Genomic DNA, 11,420 nt, shown 5'->3' on the forward strand with positions numbered 1-11,420 from the left:
GCTCGGGGGGGAAAAACGTCATTCAGTGTGGGGAGCTACTTACACTGCTTTGTTCTGCAGTTGTTAGGTGTGAGAGAGAGTATCTGAGTCTATGTGTTATATGGAGGCTATTATGACTGACAAGTAGAACTAAGACTTTACACTCTTTTTTCAATGCAGATTTTGGGGGGGTTTGAGGGGGAGTTAGAGGGACACATCAAAATCACCATTCCACCCCAAAAAAGGAACTACTTTTTAAAGATTCTGACACTTAGGGGGGACTTGAAAAATCAAAAACAAATTATAGTGACAAAGTCGACCCAATATGACATAGTGACTGCTAAAGGAATCACGTCTTACAGTATGTTTAGTAAAGGTGTACTAAGTGATTTTGTTTACTTTGAAATGATGTAAGTGTTCTTGTATTGTTTATCTTTCCCCACTGATCTTTGGTAGTAAAATGCTTTGTATTGCTGCAAAGCATCTATTACATACTTTGGTCTTTAAGTGAAGCAATATGTTGAAAGTGCACAACAAATCTAAGCTTCGTCAATAGTTTCCATAATGCATAGCTTTCCAACTACTATTGATTGCAACCAACTTTAAACTAGGGACCTATTTAAAAAATCTTTAGCACCCTTAACTTTAATTTGTGGAAAATAGGTACATGTATTTTGTACCATTTGTATAAAATCAGTCATAACCTTTAAGTAAGCCCTTGGCAAAACTGAGGAAGAGACATATTACAGGGAAATAGGTTTAATATTCCCTAGCCGAAATTTTTTTTTTAAATGGTTTTCCTTCAGCAAAGTGTACATTAAACATATCAAGAAATACTTTACTTCCAGAATACATTTCTAAATGAAGTGAACATTATCCATTGTTTTAATGTATGCAATGCAGACACACTCCAAAACCTGTAGACAAAGAAGAACACAACTTTTTTCTCAGGAACGCAATATCTGATAGTTTGACGATTCTGACAGAAACACATTCTATGAATAAATTTAAATATCACAAACACACAGACACACTCTGTATTACAGGCACAAACACAGACATGCCCTTGTATGTCATTTAAAATGTGTTATCTTTTCAGCATGAAAAGCAAAACATCTTTGTAATTCAGTATGCTACAACGGATTGACAGTGTGAGCTGATATCTTTAATTCTTCATGTTTAACCTTTTGAAACTTCCTTTTCACAGCCAACTCATTGTTATTGCATCCTCCTTTGACCTTAAAAGCCTAGTCTGTGACTCAAATATAAACCTGTGCATTAATATTGAAAATGTAACTTTCTCTCACTTTCAGGTCAAAGATTTAACTTTGATCCATTCATTCTGAAGTTTTAAACCAATTTAAAACTGTCATTATGCGTCATATCATTTCTGCAGTCTGTAATTATTAGCTGCAGGCTACCAGAGATTGGCTAAGCACAAGCTGAAACTACAGGAATTTTATAACTGGATATACTGGAGGATATTACAGGTGCAGGAAGCAGCTTTGAATCACCTCACTTGAACTTGTTTTCACTTGTGAAAAAAAATCAACAAGGAGAAATAAAGGCTTTCATGTTTTAACAAGTCGCTGTGCTTCACAGTGGGAAAACACAAAAGCAGAAGATTAAATAAATCTGGATCAAAGATGGCCAAGGGGACATGGTCGACAATATTTGTCCAAAAGAGGTGATATTTTAACTGTGCTTTTTAATTTGTGTCGTATGCTAGCCAGCATTAGCGTCAGTTGAGTCAAGGATTTTTACTTGGGCTCTGAAATTCTGTTAGTGTCCCTTTGTCTTAACTTTTGTTGTCCCTGTGGATATGTTATCCACATTTGATTACAATCTTGTAAGTACAGTCATATTTACTGCCTCTTACCCACTAATTACCTATCTCCACATACTGATCATGAATTGTCAACCTCCTCTGCACGTGCTGAGACCATGTTTTTTGGGACTGCCAGTCAGTGGGAGAGTAATCAAAATTATGCCCAACTCCAGAACAGAATAAAATAAACCTTGCTCACAGGCTATTAGTTCACTTAGCCTCCTTAAATGTGGTACACACTAAAAGATAATCAAGCCAATTTGGGGCCTGATTGCCCATTTCCTGCATAGGTCAGTAGAGTACCAATTTTTCAATATTTCCAAAGAGGGTTTTCCTGTGGTGTTTTACATTCCTTGACCTGGTCTAATTTAAAAATCTAAAGTAAAAATGTTCAATATTTACAATCATATATCCTGCTGTGTGGGGTAACAGTTGAGGACAGCCGATCACGCAATCAGTGGATTGACGCATGGAATGAAATAATCGGCAACTGGGAGGCAAGTTTACTGAAGGAAGCACAATGAACACGGCAACAAAAGCAAACGTGTTTTATGAAGTAAGACGGTAATCAGAAATGGAGTATCAACTTGTTGATTTGTGGCAAAAAAATGTAAATGTGAAATTACAATTGATGCGCTAGGTAAGGGTTTCCCAAACTTTACCATGCCAAGGTCCCCTAAACAGAAACATCAACTTTTAGAATGTATTTTCTTACTTTTATTCACTTTTCAATAATTATTAGATTTGTTTAGCAGAGTAAATGATTAACAAACGTGTTGAAAAAAAATAAATATATGTATATATATATATATATATATATATATATATATATATATATATATATATATATATATATATATATATCATTTAAATAATTAGATTATATTTTTTTCCCTTACCTCCAATTTTTGGAGTGTCCCCTAGCGCTAGGGGGGGAATTCCTGCGTGTGAAGGCTATTGTTTTAATTTTAGTCAAAGTGTTTTAGAGAGATGTTACTCTAGCCTTACTGGTATAAAGATTTTATCCAAAGATTTTATGTCCTGCGTTTGTGCGGTCACAGGCAGTAATTCCTACTTGCCTCATTGTCCTGGAAGCATACATGTCCTGGAGGAAGGGCAGATTGCAGCCATCAACTTCTCAGTGGAATAAATGATATGCTGTCTCCTCCACTTGTCTTTGGCAGTGACAGCAGCACCCCAGATGGTAACAGAGCAGGTCACGATGAACTCAATGATTTTTGAGAGAACAGAATCATTATTGACTTTGGCTGGTTGAAATTCTGTCACAGGAAGTACATCCACTGCTATGCCTCTTAAGACCTGATTTTCAGGAATCATTGCACTTGGAGTTCTATCTTCACCAGATGGTCGATCTCCTACCTGTCGGGGAACTCAACCAACCCATGAGCCCTCTGAGGGTGATGTCATCGACAAACTTCCTCAGCTTGACAGGAGGCACTGCTGTTGCTGTGGCTGTTACAGGGGAAAGATGCAGCCTTGAGGAAAAATCATGCCGGCTTCTGATGGTACGGCCACCCCAGTTCATCATCATGTCTCATCTGTTGACACTGAGTTCTTTGTCAATGTAATAATGAACTTGTGAAAATAGCAGGAAGATCACAAACATATCAACCAATCAAAAACCCAGTCTCGATCCCACCTTATTTGAAATGTCTAATGCATTTGTGTGTGATTACTTTGCTGCTTACATCCATTGCTGCTTACACAGCTAGTGGGCATAACAGCAGTGTGTATAGCTCCCTTTTTTCATTATCTTGGTCAAAATTCCCAAATTCAGCCAAACCCTATGGCAACTATTGCCACCAAGAGTGCAGAGAGGTGACCCAGTTTTCCCTGGATGTAGGTTAATTCTCTCTGCCAAAAATTTGGATGCAGGGTAAAACATGGCGAGAGACAAAATGAGAGAAGGAGAAAACAATGCCATTACCTCACAGTCCATCTTGTCATTTTATCTTCCTGTGACACCAGGGGTATAATGCGTCCCCCAAAAAACATGTACATTGATGTTAAGTAAAGAACCTTTATGGATGCTCTTGGTTTAGGGGGGACAAATAATAAAGCAAAGGTAGTATCACAATATTTTGCATGACAATATTGGACCAATTAATGGTAGTGAAGTTTCAATATTATTATAACATTATTTGCAAATATGAAATCAAGTCTTTGGAAATAAATAAATTTGCTTGTTCATGCCACTTGATGATGTTGTTTTTTTTTTCTATTGTCAATAGAGGTGATGACCAGGATGAAGTTGGAGTTGACATAATGTGCACTTCAAACAAAATAAATTACATATATATGTATGTATGTATGTATGTACATTATCTACCGGCGTTCTTACTGATTTACTGGTTGTGTAAGATGCTTGATTCTGATTGGTCAAAACCCCTGGACAACCCTGTTACAAATTATTGGCAAACTGATCACAAGTCATCTCAACTCAATCCACAGAAAATAGTTGTGGGATGTTTTGCCTCTGATTGTTGACACCATAGGACGTGAAGTGAGTTAACACTGTGTGAGTGAGTTAAAACCATTTCCATTTGCATCAAAACAATGTGGCCAAAACTAGTAGATTGCTAAAACTGGTAGATTGCTAAATCGGCGGGCTATGGGCATTTACATATTGAATCCTGTACAGTAATATTAGCAAGCTGGCAAGTTCAACTATAAGTTACCTGTCAAAGAAACAAATTAACTTTACCATGAGCGGGTGTGATGACAGCAGCAGTGTCAAAGTTGTGACATTTGCCTCCTTTATTTTCAAAAGTGTGTCAACCGCAGAGCTCAGAGAAGGAGAGCTGAATGGCAACCAACCAATCAACGGCAACAGGCAGATAAGACTCCATCGCCATGGAATGCTAACTACCATGGAATCACTGGGGCTATTTTAAAAAAAAAATTTAGACATAAATCAGTCAAAAATTAAATCAATAGAGTAAGTAGTGTTTTGCCAAGGTGCTTGTGTTTTAAGAAAGTAGCCGTACCTCACCGTGTCAAGATTCTATTTTGCATAACCACCAGCTAACCATGCATTATCCCTTACATAAATGGCACTGCAATACCAATTTTTGTTGTAAAATGTTTGGAATTTGAATAATATCGTATGTTGACAATAATATATCATGGAGCTACTGGTGATTCCCACCCCTGCTATGCCCCATCAGTAATTCTTATAGTGTAATAATGATTTTATCAATGGCCATAATAGCTTGTATATTGAAATGAATAATCTGGTTTACTATAAATACACCATGAGATACCAAAAGACACACAGACTGTTGCATCTATTATTGTGAGAACATCTCTCTGCTTTCTCAGTACCGCATATAAATATCCCCACCACGGCACTATATTCATACCAATAAGTAATGTGTTTGAAATAAATCCTTCAGAATTTACTTCATATTCATATTTCTTACATATTACGAACAGTGTTATGAAAAAATTGGGTTTAATATAACATATGACTCACTTCATTACCTTGAAACTTTAATAATGGTGGTCGGAGTTTGTGCCTGCAGCACAATGACCAAGCAGAGAATTCAGGCAAGGATATGTGGGGTGACGCATGCAACTCTTGTTTTGCTTTGAATGTTGAAAAAAAAAGGGAGAAGGAACAAAATATGCAGGGAGCAAGTTATTATACATCAGCTTTTTGACCACACGACCTGAGCAAGCTGCTGAATTGATTCGATAATGATTTTTGTACCTGTTCTCTTTAACACTGAAAGGCAGGGGGAATTACTCAGATTAATGGAGCCTTTGAAAGGGGTTTAATAAGTTTAAAATAGTAGCTGTCACGGCTTACATCTCCATCACTGTAGCCTCTCTAACTCGGTCAAACTGACAAAAAAATGTCCAAAAGCCAGAGCTAATCTTGTCAGAGAGATGTCAGAGAGATGACCCAGTTCTTGTTTCTGAGTTCATTGCCTCTATAAAAAAAAGTGGGATGCAAACAGAAAGTGTGTCAGAATGGAGAGAAGAAAAACACATTGTCACTGTATCATATTGTCCTTTGATGCTAAGAATCAAATCATGGTGCAAAAATGCGCTTAAAAAAAGGACAAAAGAGAATTCCCTTCTTGCTCTTTGATTTCATGGCACCTCCAAATGCCTGCTGTGACTCTGATTTATCTGGATGCAGGCCAGTGTAATCCATATTTACACAGGGACAACTAGAGTACTTGCAATCCAAAGCTTAAAGGCTGTCTCACATATCTCGTCCCCTTTTTAGCGTCACATGACATTGCATTTATGCAATCTGACTTCAACAGAGCGAGGTTGAAAAATCAAAACTGCTTTTGTTTGAAGGTAAAACACTGTAAATTAGTTCCTTAATGACTGTGAAAAAACACAGAGTATAAGACCTCAGCAGATATCTCGCACATTCAGACTATATATTCGTGAATGTATGATTGTAATGTAACAATACAAATAGTTGTGAACCTTTGAGTATGCACCATAGAAGTGTTTCCCACTCCATTTTGCCTCCTCTCTGAGATGCAGAACTCTGGGGAAAGACACTGAAGTCAAATGAAAAATAATGAATGAAGAAAGAGAAAGAGAAAGTCTAAATAGAGACTCTCATGAATTCTGATGGCAGCTCCCACGAGGCTCCAACAAGTTTTCACTCTCACCACATTTTCCAGATGATTGTCTCATTTCCCTTTTCTTTCTCTTCACAGACAAAAGAGCGTCAAGCTGAAATCCACCACTGATGAGGTGTTTGGCATTGACGCTTACAAGGCTGAATCTGAAACTGTGAGTCTTTCTGTGTGTGTGTGTGTGTGTGTGTGTGTGTGTGTGTGTGTGTGTGTGTGTGTGTGTCTGTGCATGTGTTTTCACTCCTCAGCCCCATCATTTTTCTCCTTCTTGCCATTGTTATTTACCCCAAACTTGTTGAGGCAGCAACTAATGCCTCTCTCTATCTCTCCCCCCTCTCTATATATATATCATTCTCTCCAGGGAGAGAGCAGTGTGTGAGAATTAGGTCTCTAAGCAGACGTGTTGTATTTTTTTTCGCTTCGACAGTTTGAGGCTACAGCAAGCAAAGAGTAGTGGATGGAAAGATAGGCTTGTAGATTTTTTGGGTGTGTGTTTCTGTTTGTGTGTGAGTGTGTTTGTTTGTGTGTGATTGAAGACAGAGGGGGAAAGAGAGTGTGGCATGACACACAGGCTTCTGGCGAGGACACCATCTGGCCACGGGCTCAAAAACTCATCCAGCATGAGTGCTAGAAGATAAACAAAGCATGCTTGCATGGAAAGTGCTTACCCAGACACACGAATACATGCATGTGAATCCACATGCAATAAATAAAGCTAATTGTCTCAGGAGCATCAATTATTCATAGAGTTATCTGAACTTCATATATGCAATGTTTGAAGTCAGAGACTTGCTTATGAGATCTTTATAGCTAAAGAGATAAATTACAAAATGTTTGTCAGTGAAGAGATATTTGATTTTTTTCAGATCATTTGAAAGAAAAGCAGTTTCCACCTACTGTTATTGTTTTTTGTTTGTCTCAGATTTGATCTTTTCATATCAGTGTGGTTTCACGCTTAAGAGTGAACATTTTCATGCCAAGAAGAGATAAAATGAACACCAGGATGAGCAGGTAACTATTATATGGCAATGTAAAAGTGTATGTGTCCACATGAAGAACTGTGGTGATCACTGTGTTTGCCTGTGTGGAGCTTTCCCCGGTCTCCCCCACAGAGTGTTGGGCGGTTCTCTCCGGCTCGAGCTGCTCCTGCACCTTCACACCTGTTCCCCATCACGCTCATCAGGACATGGCAATTATCCTCTGTGGAGAGAGGAGTCGGGTGCCAGAGTATTCCCGCTTCTACCGTGGTACATCGTCCAGCTCGCCAGTACTTCTAAGTATTGCAAGTTTTCTAATATTTTATGTGATTATCTTTCGACTAACTGCCGCTGTCCTCCCTTTTCCTCCAGTGCCTCCTCGAGCCACCTGCACCTCCGCCGAATCTCTGCCACGCTGCCATGCTCTCCCCCTGGACACTCACCTGCCTTCACCCCTAGCCTCACGCTTCACTCCTGCATCTCTTGGATCTCACACTCACCTCGGATTCTGGATCAGTCATCCTCCACCTCGCCTTTGATAAATAAAATCACTTCCACTGCTTCCTCAGCCTCTGCTTGCTTTTGGGTCCTAGTTAACACTACTGGGTTAACAACCATCCCTGTCAACCAACACTGTGCTGTCAATAAGAACATCAACTTACGACAGTAGTTAGCAAATGGATAACTTGGAAAGCCCCATGGGCAATGGCAGATCCAAGGGGTAGCCACCGGTAGCTCGCTCCCACCCTTGAAATTTGATTGGCTTCTTCTGGTGCCACTCTGAAATTCTTTACCTATTATTGGCTATTTGCATAGTCAAAGGTGAGACTTAAATTAAAGTTGTCTATTTGGCTTTTGTTTAGATGGAATACAAGTATATTTATTCATCTATTTTTTAGAATTTGCATTCTAAGTTCTAACGATTCAAGCTGAGGAATTTTTAATGTTGCTAATATGTTGTGTTACTTTGAGGGTTAAGAAAAAAATGCACATGACTACAAAGGCTTTTACTTACTAGCGTGTACTTAAAATGTTAGTTGTTGAGTGTATGAGTGCAGACCTAAAAGGTAATCAGATACTATTCAAGTGTGTGTTTGTGTGCATGCATGCATGCATGCATGCTTCATAACACCTCTGCATAAGTCAGTGCTCCTGTTGCAACCAGAGTCAAAAAGTCTGGATCTGTTCTATGAAAAATATATGTTAACTGTGATACCAGGAATACAATTGAAAAAAACATTTGGAAAGTGTCTTCTTGTGACAACACTTTAAGCATTTGGGAACCAAGGAGACACGTTTCTAAAGTTGTGAAAGTGAAATATATATATCCTGATATAGGATTACAGATGCTGAACAATCCAGTGTTTCATTTCATGATTTGGCAAATGTTTTCAGTGGGTGACAAGTCAGGACTGCAGGCAGGGCAGTTCAACACCTGTAAATGTGGTTTGGCATTGTCCTGCTGAAATATGTTTGAGCTTCCATTCAAAAGGTATTGTCTGGATTACAGCATATGTTACAAAACCTGTATACACTGTTTAGCATTAATGGTGCCTTCTCAGATGTGTCAGCTACTCATAACATGGGCACTTACCCATCCATAGACTGTATATATAAAGGACAACGTGCCTTCATTTCTGCCCAACATGAGATGTGAAGCCAAAGACCAACATGACTACAACCTTGAGGCAGCTTTATGCAAGGGCGTAGAGGAGACGGGATACATGGGGTACATGTCCCATGCAGCTTTGTCTCCCAGACTTTTCTGTACTATGAATTTGGTTTGACAGCCATTCACTTAATTTTAAGAAGCCTGAACACACCATGAGTGGGCGGAAATGTTGCGTACTTGCTGCTGCTTTTGTGTCATTAGAGAAAGGCATGCTCCAGCTAGTGCTTCTATAAGCACCGAGCAGCGAGGATGTGCTATAACTCTACACTCAAATGTACCACCCTACAAAAAGCCTGTCACCAAATATGACATCACCTCATTAATTTCGATCACACAGTGTTAGTGAGAAACTCTATGAACTTGCATGAATGAAAGAAACCTTGGCAAAAGAATGGATATTAATCTGAAATGCTGGGCCTCTGATGACAATTGGCACACATGTCATCTCCCACTATTATGGATTGCAATTTATAGGCCACTCCAGAGCTGAGGACATACTGGGGCATTTCAGTGTCAGCCATTATCACTCTCTCTTGCTCTCTCTTTCACTTCAGTTATGTTCTATGAATAAGTATCACATAATCCAGATCAGGCCGGCCGGGTCATTCGATGTAACTCTCTGATTCATAGCGGGTGGATTGTGACAGATGTTCTCCATAGACAGTCTGGGGACAAACTGTAAAGGTCCTGAACTGCGCAGCTGATGTTGCAGTTCCGTACTATTTGAGCCCCAGACTCAAGGATAAACACCAGCTGATAAAAATCCTGCCAACACAGTCATCAAAGGTCAACCAGTATCAGCCAGGCTAAGAAAAAGTTTTCACAGCCTAGAATCAGGTTCTGTTGTGTACCCAGCTCCATCATCTTCTGTAGCCCCCATCTTAAGTTACTGTCACTGTACTAGTCCAGGCGGTTCAGGTGAAGACAGAGGAGCCCAGAAAACAACCAGACATCTTGGATACCTCTCCTCAGATGTCTACTTTGATCACTGTTAATGAACCTCCTGCCATCACTGCTATAGAGGATTTGATAAGAAGTCAGTCTCTCAACCAGCAAAGCAGTCTCTCAACCCAGCCCTCAGCAAAACTCTGCTGTTATTTCTTAAAACAACGTATGTTAATTTCTGTAAATCAACAGACACCAATGCATGTTACTCACTTAGATTAGCTGATAGCCTTAATCCACTCAAAGTGCGACATAACAACAGTTAGTTGTAGTAAAATAATTAACAATAACAATTGATAGTATATCCTAACTCTATTATTAGGCATGGAATTGTTTCATTATTCTCCTGGCAGAGCTTCATCATGTATTTGTAGCTCAGATGGGGATGGAAGCACATAATTAGAGCATTGACACAATGATACTTCCAACTTCAAATGCTAAAGGGACTTGCAGCAGAAGAAAAAGGGCTCCATATTTCTGTTTCATGTTAAGTCCATGGCCAACAGGTTAGTTTCTCTGTTCATGGAAAAATAAAAGCGGGAGTACAAATCAAAGTCATCACACATTTCTAAGGGTTGTAAGCTAATAGATCGCAGAGAATGTGCTGCCTACAAAAAACAGCTGGTAAAATCCTCTGTTCTTCCTTTTCCACCAAGTTACCCCACTTTCCAAATGATAAGCCATCAACAACTGGTGTTTTTGTTCATATATACAATGCAGCCAATGCAGAAGTGCTTAAAATTGTAGTTTTTTGAAGGCGTCTACAACAACCCAAAAAGTCCCATCAACACCCAGGTCACAATCCCCACCTCAGACCAGAAAGTAACATGAACAGCCTAGCATTAAACAGTTTTAGTAATTTATTGCAATGGGGTGATATTTTTGAATAATTGTTTATTTTGATAATATTGAGTTTTGCATAACAAGGCATAATGAGGGGCAGAGCTAACTTGACACATTGTAGCCATTAGCTTGGAGGCTCAAAACCCACTTCAACTCTACCTCCTTACTTCATGCTATTTCAACCAAAAGTTAGGCTGAATCAGCATTTCCAATATAGCAGCCGCCATTGAAAGGCTTAAATACTATGCTTCAGACACCAATGGGTGACATCATTTAGACTGTGTCCATGTTTTATACAGCGCTTTACATCTATAAATGGCTAGGTGTAATATTTAAAGGCCCTGGGAACCCAAATCAACAAAACATTCTACCTAAGATATGTCAGACTAAATGTAAATACAAAAAACTATGTAAAAAATATTAGAACTCAACTTCGATCCATTTTCAAATATGTTCAATTACGTTTTTTAACACGTTTTCACTCTGGGTTTTAAGGGGGGTGGTTTAACCTGATTTTTATTACGTAATAAAAATCCAACCAATAATAA

The sequence above is a fragment of the Notolabrus celidotus genome, chromosome 14 (assembly GCF_009762535.1).
Source record: "Notolabrus celidotus isolate fNotCel1 chromosome 14, fNotCel1.pri, whole genome shotgun sequence".
NCBI lineage: Eukaryota > Metazoa > Chordata > Actinopteri > Labriformes > Labridae > Notolabrus > Notolabrus celidotus.